A 13,160-nucleotide genomic window follows, 5' to 3' on the forward strand; every position below is an offset into this window, starting at 1 on the left:
AAAATCTGCAGACACTAGGCCTTCCATGGAATGAGTTTGACTCCCCTGCTCTACAGTGATGGAGCTAGCCTAGAATAGACGCCATTAGTTTCTCCTCGCAGCGCTCCAGTTTGACACAGCATTGATTGCTTAAATCCTTAACGCTGGTTACCATAATGACCCTGAGAGGCATGGGCTCTGACTGAAGCGTAATCAGCTTTCACTACATCCCCCTCCAGTGTATGTTCACACACACGTGGACTCATACACAGTCACACACAAACACAATGCCCCCCCCACACACACACACACACACACACACTGATAGCAGCAGAGGGTTTCACTGAGCCGTGGTGAAAACTGCACATGTACTTACTGCAAAGAAAAATGATGAGCATTAACATCAAAGGCTCCCCTCTACAGAGAGCTTCCGCAATGCTAATCACCTCTAAGAAGCTGATATATGTCTGCTCTAGAGTGCTGTTACCATTATTCCCCCACTTACCCCCACAGCAAGACACCACAATGGACACAGCTAATATACTTTATAGCCATATGGTTCTACCACAACCATATATACATACTCTCTAAGACTCTGGCAAGATGTTATAGCAGGTCAACTCACCGTTTGAGGAAGGATGCTCGGTGCAAAAAAGAAGTTAGACAGAAAATGGATGTGTCTAATATTATACTATGAAAGCAGGTTTTCAGACTTCTGCATTTGCTGAGACAGGTCTGATTGAGCATTCTCCAGCTGATCACAGTTTAAAAATGACTTTTACAGGTTTGGAATCAAAAGGAATGGGAAAGTAATTTGAATGAGATGAGAAAATCTCCCAATTAAACCAAATTGGGGCCAGTTCAATAATCAAGAGGTCACTAGTGATAATAGAATGATTAAACTGAACTTTCTGTTGCTATGGCAAAGTGATGAATTGTCTCAGAGAGACTAGATAGAGGAAACAATAGACCGGGGGTGACTCTCTAACTACAATAAAAACTCAATGTGATGAATCATGTTTTCCTTGCCTTCTGGGATGGCCTATTTTCTGTCTCAGCACAGCCCTCATTCCGTAACAGTTCCGGTTGAGTGAACTATCTGGCTGTTAGAGTCGTAGCTCCTCGCTGTGTAATTGGTGTTTGTGGATGAGAGGCCTAGGGACCAGGCACCTCTATCCTCTCCTAATCCCTTAGAGTGGCCAGAGATGCTTAATCCCCACCTTAAGCACAACCAGGCTCTCTCACATACACACACACACACCTTAGTCATCCAAGCAACAAGACTCCATTCACAAGGCTCTCTGTCAATAGTACTGTACTCCTCCTCCAAATGTTTCGTCAAAAATGCTGAGCAGGCACCTCCAAACTTTAATCCCTGATAAAATATTAATCTGCTCGTAAAGTCACTTATTTTCCCTGAATATTAAAAAAAAGTCATTGTTTACCATGACAGGAGCTCAGGGCGACAGACAGACAGACAGACAGAGAGAGATGGGGAGGGAGCTCCAATGCTCTGTGACAAAGCAGCCTATTCATTGTGACGTTCAATGCAGCACTGAAACTGCCAACACTGCAAAAACCCACCCACCCACACCACGAGACCATAACTATAAGCAGAGCCTCCGAAAAGAGACATCTGAGAATCTGGCCAGGCTGTTTCTCTGTGCTGTGGGTTAAACCCTTTTCCTGAGGGAAGAGACAAAAGGACACAGGCTCTCTTCTCCCCAGCTGCCTTCCTCATTTCACAGAAACTTGGAGCAAAAAGACAAGCAATTAGGCCTGTGTGGCTGCAGCAGGACACATCTCGGCTCTGAGAGAGAGAGGAAGGGAGCTGATTATTTAACTGAGTGATAAATGCAGCCCTGGTTTTATAGTAATGGAACAGTGGGTTGTAAACCCACAGGTCACAACTCTAGCATTACTATAACAGTGCCTCCTTATCAGACAGACAGTATGATCCTAAATCAGACCTCAGTAGGCTCAGGCGGTATACCATATATTCAGTATACTAGGGTATTTGGTTTTTCAATACCATCAATATTGTCTTTCTTTGAAGTTTTACTATACATTTTAATATTTGTAACTACTTTTTAAGTAAATACCTGCAGTTAACTTGTGCAATATGTTAGAAGATTGCGTTCTTCATTCAACATATAACATTATTTTACATTATGAAGCTTACCGTAGTTCAGTCACGTGTTTGTTTGTAAACGGCACAACTGGATAAAGCAGGAGCAGTTGAGTCCAGCTGTGTATTGACAGGGGTCAACAGTGTGGGTTTTATTCAATTGAGTGATCAGGGACATGCAACTATAGTTTTCCTTAACAGAAAATATATTCGTGTAAACACATTCGGCAGAAAATAGCTTCATTTCCATCAGTTAACAACAGATGTGCAACGCTATTTTGCTGTCAGCCACACAAGTATGCTAAATGAGCAATCAATTAAAAAAACAAGGCATTTTTGCAAAAACTATGCATGGACATCATATTTCTGTTTATTGTAGAAAGAATGTAGCCAGATACATTTCTTAATGTTTTTCTTGAAGTTACTCTTGCATTTTACCGTAGAAAAGTAGGATGGCTACAACGAAAAGTAGCTACACATCAGTCAGAGCGTTGTCTGCTGATAAAATGTCCGTGCGTGAATTATCATTTGAGTGGAAATTAGTCTGATGCCGAGCAGAAGTTACAATAAAAAGCATTTTAGATATGCGTTACAAAAGATATGTCTTACGCATGGTATCTTTTTTTCCTATGCGCATTTTCATGGAACAGTTCCATTTCAATAATAACGTTTTAGTTTCGGAAAAGCATTGTCACGTGGTTAATCATAACATTCTAAATTAAAATGATACAATTCTAAAAGTTAAAAGTCACCTCAAGATCAACAGCCTTTGTAATATGGCAACTAAAGAAATTAGCGCATGGAACTCATACTCTATAGGCCAATGCAGCAATAGGCCTATAACTTACATTGCTCTTTCACATCGAGGATTGGTGATTATCAAGGGGGAGATTGTTGGAATGATTTTTCCAATAACTTTTTCCAATAGTGAGGAACTAATTAATTAATATATTATCATTCATTAGCAGTCGATGTTAAAAAACAACAACACTTTCCCACATTTCCGTGCAGCAGGCCAAGTATGTCTATGCGTGCTCAGGCGCGCGCTCTCCCTCAACATTATTAGGACAGTGGTTGCAGTCCAAACAATTAAAAGACACACCTTATCCCCTCAGCCCTCAAATTAAGTGAACACTTCTGATGACGTCTGACGAGTATATGTAACGGTATAGACTTTATGTCCGTCCCTCGCCCCGACCTGGGCGCGAGCCAGGGAGGCTCTGCACACGTCAACAGTCACCCTCGAAGCATCGTTACCCATCGCTCCACAAAAGCAGCGGCCCTTGCAGAGCAAGGGGAACCACTACTTCAAGGTCTCAGAGCAAGTGACGTCACCGATTGAAACGCCACTTGCTCGCCCCACCGCTAACTAGCTAGCCATTTCACATCGGTATTACTCACCCCCCTTTTGACCTCCTCCCGCAGCAACCAGTGATCCGGGTCAAAAGCATCAATGTAACAGTATAGACTTTACGTCTGACCCCTCGCCCCGATCTGGGCGCGAACCAGGGACGCTCTGCACACATCAACAGTCACCCTCAAAGCATCGTTACCCATCGCTCCACAACTTCAAGGTCTCAGAGCAAGTGTCTTCACCGACTGAAACGCCACTAGCGCGCACCACCGCTAACTAGCTAGCCATTTCACATCGGCTACATATACATTTGAATAAAATAAATATATGATACATTTTAAAAAATAAAAAAAAGAGATAAAAAAAAGAGGTGAGGGAGGGAGGAAGGAATGATTTTTAAATGGACAACCCTTGGCCAGAAATTCGTAACTTGTTCATCCGGAGATGATTGTGTTTTCAGCCACCGGTAGCTTGTGGTTGCATTATATAAACTACAGTCAATTATGAGTGCATGTCTACTTATATTAGATATATAACTATTAATATACGCATACTGTATGATAGCTAGCAAATTAATTAGCTAACTAACGTTAGGCTGCCTAGCTGGAACTTCTGAAGAAGGAAAATGTTTTATTTATACAATTTCCAAAGGACAACCAAACAAAAACATTAACTTTTTAGAGACTTGCTTGTGCCATCATGTGCATTAGTAGCTGACTTTTCTTAGAGGATTGCCGCGAATTGAATTATGGGGAGTTTCAGGCCCCGGAGTGAACATAACTGTACACTCCCAAAGCCGACTAAAAACGAGGGCTGAAGGGCTTATGTTGCAATCTTCCCTTGCTTGGCTAATCATTTGGACCACCAGCCAAGATGGAATTCCCCAAGGGTATAAGGCGAGGGTAAGTGTATGAGGGTGTGTATTTTATGTGTTTGGACTGCTGCCAGATAAACCAGACACATGCTCATTGCTCATGTGGAGCACTCCAAAGAAAAGACAATGATTTTTTTAAAGATTTCTTTTTACAAATCTCATAAATAGTTGTGAAAAAAACCAAAACGTGTTTCTCACAAGTGTAGCAGGTTGTGAACTCTGCAAACAATGTTTCCACTCTGAGAATGAGAATGGTAAATGACTGTAATAAATTCATGTAACCAAATGATGGGAATTAACGGTACATTTACTACAGGTGACATATGTAATGGGGAATTGATTAAAACAAATAATCTAAGGGCAAATAACTCACACAACGAAACAATGAATGCACAATAATTGTCGGGAGACGGATACTCGCCTATATCTTTGCCACATACCCCTGCCCTTCTTGCCTCAACATTTTAAATTATTCTCAAGACACTATCTTCACACATTTTAGATGCTTTTCACTGACAGCTGCAAATAATTAGCTAGGCCTATTGCCATGCAAGCTGTCCAAATTCTGGGGTTCTCAAATAGGCATAGACCTACAAGCTTGTGTATAGACAGGAGTAATTATATTTATTTGCATTTACTTCCCTATTGGGCACAACGCTATGCCATTAATCTCCTGTTCCATTTGTTTTAATTATCAATTTTCTTTCCTTTTCCAGAAGCCAAAGGCAGAATCTGAGTCATATTCGCAACCTATCCTATTTGTTGCATCTTTAGATTCCCCCTCTTTCTACGTAAGTTCCTGAAATAGATTTTCATCTCTGTCACATATGGAACTGCTATCACGTACGCTGTTTAGAATGGTGTTTTCCCACAAGTTATTTTGGCCATTATTTGAAAATTGTTTTATTGTCTGCTTCATTACATGAGTTGCATGTCCTGATGCATTAACATAATCTACAGTTGAAGTCGGAAGTTTGCATACATCGTAGCCAAATACATTTAAACACATGTTTTTCACAATTCCTGACATTAAATCCTAGCAACAATTTAAAGTCTTAGGTCAGTTAGGATCACCACTTTATTTGAACAATGTGAAATGTCAGAATAATTGTGGAGAGTGATTTATTTCAGCTTTTATTTCTTTCATCACATTCCCAGTGGGTCAGAAGTTTACATACACTCAATTTGTTACTGGTAGCATTGTCTTTAAATTGTCTAATTTGGGTCAAACGTTTTGGGTAGCCTTCCACAACCTTCCCACAATAAGTTGGCTGAATTTTGGCCCATTCCTCCTGACAGAGCTGGTGTAACTGACTCAGGTTTGTAGGCCTCCTTGCTCGCACATGCTTTTTCAGTTCTGACCACACATTTTATATGGGATTGAGGTCAGGACTTTGTGATGGCCACTCCAATACCTTGACTTTGTTGTCCTTAAGCCATTTTGCACAACTTTGGAAGTATGCGTGGGGTCATTGACCATTTGGAAGACCCATTTGTGACCAAGCTTTAACTTCCTGACTGATGTCTTGAGATGTTGCTTCAATATATCCACATAATTTTCCCTCTTCATGATACCATCTATTTTGTGAAGTGCACCAGTCGATCTTGCAGCAAAGCACCCCCACAAGATGATGCTGCCAAACCTGTGCTTCACGGTTGGGATGGTGTTCTTTGTCTTGCAAGCCTCCCCCTTTTTCCTACAAACATAACAATGGTCATTATGGCCAAACAGTTCTATTTTTGTTTCATCAGACCAGAGGACATTTCTCCAAAAAGTACGATCTTCGTCCCCATGTGCAGTTGCAAACCGTAGTCTGACTTTTTTATGGCAGTTTTGGAGCAATGGCTTCTTCCTTGCTGAGCGGCCTTTCAGGTTATGTCGATATAGGACTCGTTTTACTGTGGATACAGATACTTTTATACCAGTTTCCTCCAGCATCTTCACAAGGTCCTTTGCTGTTGTTCTGGGATTGATTTGCACTTTTCGCACCAAAGTACATTCATCTCTAGGAGACAGAACGCATCTCCTCCATGAGCGGTATGACGGCTGCGTGGTCCTATGGTGTTTATACTTGCGTACTATTATGACGGCTGTGTGGTCCCATGGTGTTTATACTTGTACAGATGAACGTGGTACCTTCAGGCGTTTGGAATTTGCTCCCAAAGATGAATCAAACTTGTGGAGGTCTACAATTTTCTTCTGAGGTCTAGGCTGATTTCTTTTGATTTTCCCATGATGTCAAGCAAGGAGGCACTGGGTTTGAAGGTAGGCCTTGAAATACATTCACATGTACACCTCCAATTGACTCAAATGATGTCAATTAGCCTATCAGAAGCTGCTAAAGCCATGATATCATGTTCTGGAATTTTCCAAGCTGTTTAAAAGGCACAGTCAACTAGTGTATGTAAACGTCTGACCCACTGGAATTGTGATACAGTGAATTATAAGTGAAATAATCTGTCTGTAAACAATTGTTGGAAAAATGACTTGTGTCATGCACAAAGTAGATGTCCTAACCGACTTGCCAAAACTATAATTGGTTAACAAGAAATTTGTGGAGTGGTTGAAAAACGAGTTTAAATGACTCAACCTAAGTGTTTGTAAACTTTCAACTTCAACTGTATATACACACCTGTTCTGAAATGCCCCAGAGTCTGCAACATCACTAAGCAAGGGGCAACACCAAGCACGAGGCACCATGAAGACCAGGGAGCTCTTCAAACAGTTGTAGAGAAGTACAGATCAGGGTTGGGTTATAAAAAAGTATCAGAAACTTTGAACATCCCACAGAGCAGTATTAAAAAATGGAAAGAATATGGCACCACAACAAACCTGCCAAGAGAGGCCACCCACCAAAACTCACGGACCAGGCAAGCAGGGCATTAATCAGAGAGGCAACAAAGAGACCAAAGATTACCCTGAAGGAGCTGCAAAGCTCCACAGCAGAGATTGGAGTATCTGTGCATAGGACCACTAAGCTTTACACTCCACAGAGTTGGGCTTTATGTAAGAGAGGCCAAAATAAAGCCATTGCTTAAAGAAAAAAAAGCAAACACGTTTGGTGTTTGCCAAAAGGCATGTGGGAGATTCCACAAACATATGGAAGAAGGACTCTCTTCAGATGAGAAAAAAATGTAGCTTTATGGCCATCAAGGAAAACGCTATGTCTGGCGCAAACCCAACACCTCTCATTCCCCAGAGAACACCATCCCCACAGTGAAGCATGGTGGTGGCAGCATCATGCTGTGGGAATGTTTTTCATCGGCAGGGACTGAGAAACTGGTCAGAATTGAAGGAATGATGGATGGCGCTAAATACAAGGAAATTCTTGAGGGAGACTTGTATCAGTTTTCCACAGATTTGAGACTGGGACAGAGGTTCACCTTCCAGCAGGACAATGACACTAAGCATACTGCTAAAGCGACACTCGAGTGGTTTAAGGGGAAACATTTAAATGGCTTGGAATGGCCTAGTCCAAGCCCAGACCTCAATCCAATTGAGAATCTGTGGTATGACTTAAAGATTGCTGTACACCAGCGGAACCCATCCTTGATAAATGGGCAAAAATTCCAGTGGCTAGATGTGCCAAGCTTATAGAGACAAACCCCAAGAGACTTGCAGCTGTAATGGCTGCAAAAGGTGGTTCTACAAAGTATTGGCTTTGGGGGAATGAATAGTTATGCACGCTCAAGTTGTCAAGATTTGGCCAGGGTTGTTCCGGTTTTGGTCACTAGATGCCCCCATTGTGCTTTTTGACCCTTTTGTTTTCCCTTGTTCCCAGTTATTATTTGCACCTGTGCCTCGTTTCCCTTGATTGTATTTAAACCCTTAGTTTTCCTCAGTTCTTTGCTCTGTGTTTGTATGTTAGCACCCAGCCCCAGCCATGCTGTGAACTTGAGGTGCTCTGGTTTTGTTCTTGTTTATTTTTGATTATTCTTTTGAGGTTTGTTTTTTCTCTGCTGTTCTTACCACTTTGTGGATTTTTCTTGTGTCTTGGAGGATATACATTTTTTCTCTTGGAATTACTTTTCACGTTGTGGATTTATATTTTTGCCTGAAGATCTTTTCCTTTTTTCTTTATTAAATCACCGTCTCTAGTACTGCTGTGTCTGCCTCATCTTCTGGGTTCTGCCGACTATTAGTGGGTCAGTTTACTAATGATTGTTTCTCACACCGGAGACCCGAGTTCGTAACCGGGTCCTGACAGAAACACAGAGCCAACAAAATGAACCCAGAGGCAACCAGTACCCAGGACATTTTATCCATGCTGTCCCACCACGGGGGGACTGGCCAACGCCACGAAGCTGCTCTGGTTCAGCAAGAGGCCTTAATGGCTAGACATTCTCAACTTCTGTCGGAGATGCTGACTTCCATAAAGCAGATATCTGAACGACTTTCCCCGGCAACCGCTCCTGCCCCAGTACATCAGATTCAAGTGCCCGTGGCAGTTAACCCCCTGGCTGAACCTTGTCTGCCGCCTCCCCAACGGTTCTCAGGTGATCCGAGTGCTTGTAAGTTTTTTTTAACCAAATGTTCTCTCTCCTTCGAGCTGCAACCCTCGTTGTTTCCCATCGACCGGTCCAAGATCGCATATATCATCACCCTGCTGTCGGAAAAAGCCCTAGCCTGGGCTACTGCTGTGTGGGATGCCCAAAGTCCCTGCTGTGCCAGCTACTCTACCTTTGCTGAAGAATTCAAGTGAGTATTTCAAGGTCCTACCAGCGGCCCTGACTCAGCCAAACAGCTCCTGACTCTCCACCAAGGTCGGCGCAGCGTTACGAACTATGCCATCCAGTTCCGCACGGTGGAAGCAGCGAGTACCTGGAACGACGAGGCGCTCACAGTGTGCTTTTTGAAGGGTCTTTCCGACACCATCCAAGATGAACTGGCCACTCGGGAACCACCGGACAACCTCGAGTCCCTGATCAAGTTGGCCTCGTGCATAGACCAGCGTCTGAGAGAGAGAGAGAACACAACCGTAGACCTCTCACCCTAGCTCCTATCGGTCCCAGCTCCGAGTCTCCACCTTTATCCTCGCTGGCTCCACCGGAACCCATGCAGATTGGACGCATCTCCCAGGCTGAGAGAGACCACCGGATGAGGGAGCGATGCTGTCTATATTGCGGCAAACCGGGCCTTTTCCGCTCCACGTGTCCCGGGCTCCAGGGAAACGCACTGTCCCGTGCAGACCTGGGAGGACTGTAACGGGAAACATAACCTCCTCCCATCCATCCAACTCCCGCCTGCTCATTCCAGTCACCCTTTCCTGGGACAACCACGAGCTTCCCCTTCAAGCCTTTGTAGACTCTGGAGCCGCAGGTAACTTCATGGATGGTGTCTGGGCGAAGGAGAATGGCGTTCCCTCTGAACCTCTAAGTGACCCCATGAGGGTTACTACATTGGATGGAAGCCCTTTGGGATCTGGACTTGTCACTCGTGTCACTACCCCCTTGCGACTTTCAGTTTCCCAACACCAGGAAGTGATGAACTTTCATCTGATCTCCTGTTCCGAGTTCCCTCTCGTCCTTGGATACCCCTGGCTTCACAGCCATAACCCTCACATCGACTGTTCTGTGGGCACTATCAAGCAATGGGGTCCTACGTGCCAAGCCACTTGTATCTTCCCGAGTTCCCCGAGTTCTCCTCCCGAGTCTCTAGAATCCATCGAACTGTCCCGAGTTCCCGAGTGTTACCATGACCTCAAACCGGTATTTAGCAAACAGAGGGCCACCATGCTACCACCCCATAGACCTTACGATTGCCCCATCGACCTGTTTCCGGGCACCTGCCCCCCCAGTTGTCGGATCATTTCCCTATCTCCTCCCGAACAAGCTGCTATGGATCCCTACATCAAGGACGCTCTGGCAGCAGGCCTCAGGCGTCCATCCACCTCGCCGGCGGGAGCAGGGTTTTTCTTTGTGGCCAAAAATGACGGTGGATTACGTCCTTGCATCGACTACCGGGGACTCAATGCCATAACCGTCCGTAACCGCTACCCGCTACCCCTTATGGCCACAGCCTTTGAGCTGCTCCAGGAAGCAGTTGTCTTCACTAAGCTTGACCTGCGGAACGCATATCATCTTGTGCGGATCAGACCCGGTGACGAGTGGACGAACGCTTTCAACACGCCTACTGGTCACTACGAATACTTGGTGATGCCCTTCGGCCTGACCAACGACCCGGCTGTGTTCCAAGCGCTCATAAACGATGTGCTTAGGGATATGCTTAACATATTCGTGTTCGTTTACTTGGATGACATCCTCATCTTTTCGAGCTCCCTTCAAGAACACACAAAGCATGTCAGACAAGTACTCAAATGCCTCCTAGACATCCATTTGTACGTTAAGCCGGAAAAATGTGAATTCCATTCATCCCGAGTACAATTCCTGGGATTTGTAGTGGAACCCGGTCGAGTCCAAATGGACTCCAGGAAGGTAGGGGCGGTAGCGGATTGGCCCACCCCCAAGTCCGTTAAGGATGTTCAGCGTTTCCTGGGCTTCACAAACTTTTACCGCAAGTTCATCAAGAACTTCAGCTTGGTGACAGCCCCTCTCTCAGCTTTAACCAAGGGTGGCAACGCAAGGTTTTTGTGGGTTAAAGAAGCTGAGACGGCCTTCCAAGGACTCAAGCAGCGCATCCTCTCTGCTCCCATCCTGACACTACCGACTGCGGATGAACCTTTTGTGGTGGAGGTAGACGCATCAGAGGTTGGTGTTGTCCTGTCTCAGAGGGGTGAAGACAAGAAGCTCCACCCTTGTGCCTTCTCACACCGGCTTACCCCGGCCGAGAGGAAATACGATGTGGGGGATCGTGAACTCCTAGCGGTTAAGATGGCATTGAAGGAATGGAGACACTGGCTCGAGGGGGCTTCTCACCTGTTTCAAGTGCTTACGGACCACAAAAACCTGGAGTATATCCAGCAGGTGAAGCGGTTGAACTCCAGACACCTATTGGCCCAGGTCGAAGAATCTCAAACCGGACGCCTTGTCCCGAGTCTACGCTCCTGCCATTCGAGACGACACTGACATGCCTGTCCTTCCTGCTGCTAAGATCGTGGCCCTGATCTCGTGGCAAGTTGAGGATACCGTGAGACGAGCTCAAGCTATCGAACCGGGTCCGAAAGGAGGTTCTGCCAATCGGTTGTTTGTCCCCAAGGCAGCGAGGTCCTTATGTGGGGGCACTCCTCTCGTCTCACATGTCACCCCGGCGTAGGTCGCACCTTGGAGTTCATCCAGTGAAAGTTCTGGGGGCCCACCATAAAAGAAGACGTTGCCACTTTCATCAAGGCCTGCCCCGTGTGCTGCCAGGGCAAATCTTCTCACCTCTGCCCTCAAGGACTCTGTCACCCTTTACCTGTTCCCCACCAACCCTGGTCCCATATCTCGTTGGACTTTATTACTGGCCTTCCTCCGTCCCATGGTAATATTACTATCCTAGTCATCATCGACAGGTTTTCTAAGGTGGCCAGGTTCGTCCTCCTGACTAAGTTACCTTCTGCCAAGGAAACGGCTGAGTTGGTAATTAACCATGTGTTCCGAGTCTTCGGCATTCCTCAAGATATTGTTTCCGACAGAGGTCCCCAGTTCGCCTCAAGGTTTTGAAAGGCCTTCTGCCAAGTCATAGGGGCCACTGCCAGTCTATCTTCAGGGTACCACCCAGAGGCCATGGCCAAACAGAGAGGATGAATCAAGAGCTGGAAACCGCCCTCAGATGTATGGCCCTTAACAACCCGTCCACATGGTCGTCCTTCATTGTTTGGGCCGAATACGCGCAAACAGGTGTTTGTAAACAACAGGTGAAGACTAACAGTGACCTGCTTACTTACAGGCACACACACAAAAGAACCCTGCCTGCTTCTGCAGATACTGATGTCATCCAGCTGAGGTTGTAAACCAAAGGGATATGGGACTACAAGCCTCTCACACTTTCCCTTGGAGAGGAGTTTGATGTTTGCTGTTAACACACCCAGTCTCTCTTTCTGAACCTTTAACACTATAGTTTAACTTTAACGCTAGACCACCGGGGAAAGACTCAGTGATGTGGGCTGTGTAGATGATTAGGGGCTGTACAGTCAGTGAGCTGGTTTGGAAAGGTGGGCACACAGAACAGAGGCTGCTTGGTTCTCACTAATGTCCGTAAATTAGAAATGCAATGGTGCAAAGCAATCTGTATAGACAGAATATTATGTATAGTATGTACTGTGGTCTAGCCTAATAAATATTAATTCTAAGTATTTGGTGGAATGCAGATTGGCAGCCCTTGGTCTGCCTCTGCTCCACAGGCAAGTACACCAACCAAGCAACCCCATGCATAACGCTTAGCAGTCTGCTGGGAGTCACTGGGTAGTTGATGCTCTCTCTTATTCATAATATTATGAATAATTAGTGAAGGAATCACTGGCACATGGTCATGAATACTGTGCATCAATTATGAACCTTTCAGATGATGTAGGCTCAAGCTTAATAAGGCTTCCCTGCTGATTGAGTTATCTGAAATCCATTTATCAAATTTACATTTTAGTCATTTAGAAGACACTCTTATCCAGAGCTACTTACAGTGCATTCATCTTAAGACAGTTAGGTGGGACAACCACATATCACAGTCATAGTTGTACATTTTCCTCAATAAAGTAACTATCAGCAAGGTCAGGGGGGAAAAAGTCAAGTGCGAGTGTCAGTTCACGAAGGGATCGGTATTTGGACCGATTAATAAAATGCGATATTGGAATAAATGTCAAAGGCAATCAATAAAACTCAGAGTTATGGGTTGTAGCTACATATTGCATTGTAGTATGGTCTGGTCAGGTTTTAAAAACGAAACAGTA

At 44.8% G+C, this 13,160-nt stretch overlaps 1 protein-coding gene across 2 annotated transcripts in view; it reads right to left on the bottom strand.

Annotated features, from left to right (window-relative positions):
* Positions 1 to 13,160, bottom strand: part of LOC112217035 (SLIT-ROBO Rho GTPase-activating protein 3) — a 123,730-nt gene that overhangs the window by 64,247 nt on the left and 46,323 nt on the right. The gene's annotated exons all lie outside the window — the stretch shown is intronic.

This window comes from Oncorhynchus tshawytscha, linkage group LG02 (assembly GCF_018296145.1).
Source record: "Oncorhynchus tshawytscha isolate Ot180627B linkage group LG02, Otsh_v2.0, whole genome shotgun sequence".
Lineage (NCBI taxonomy): Eukaryota > Metazoa > Chordata > Actinopteri > Salmoniformes > Salmonidae > Oncorhynchus > Oncorhynchus tshawytscha.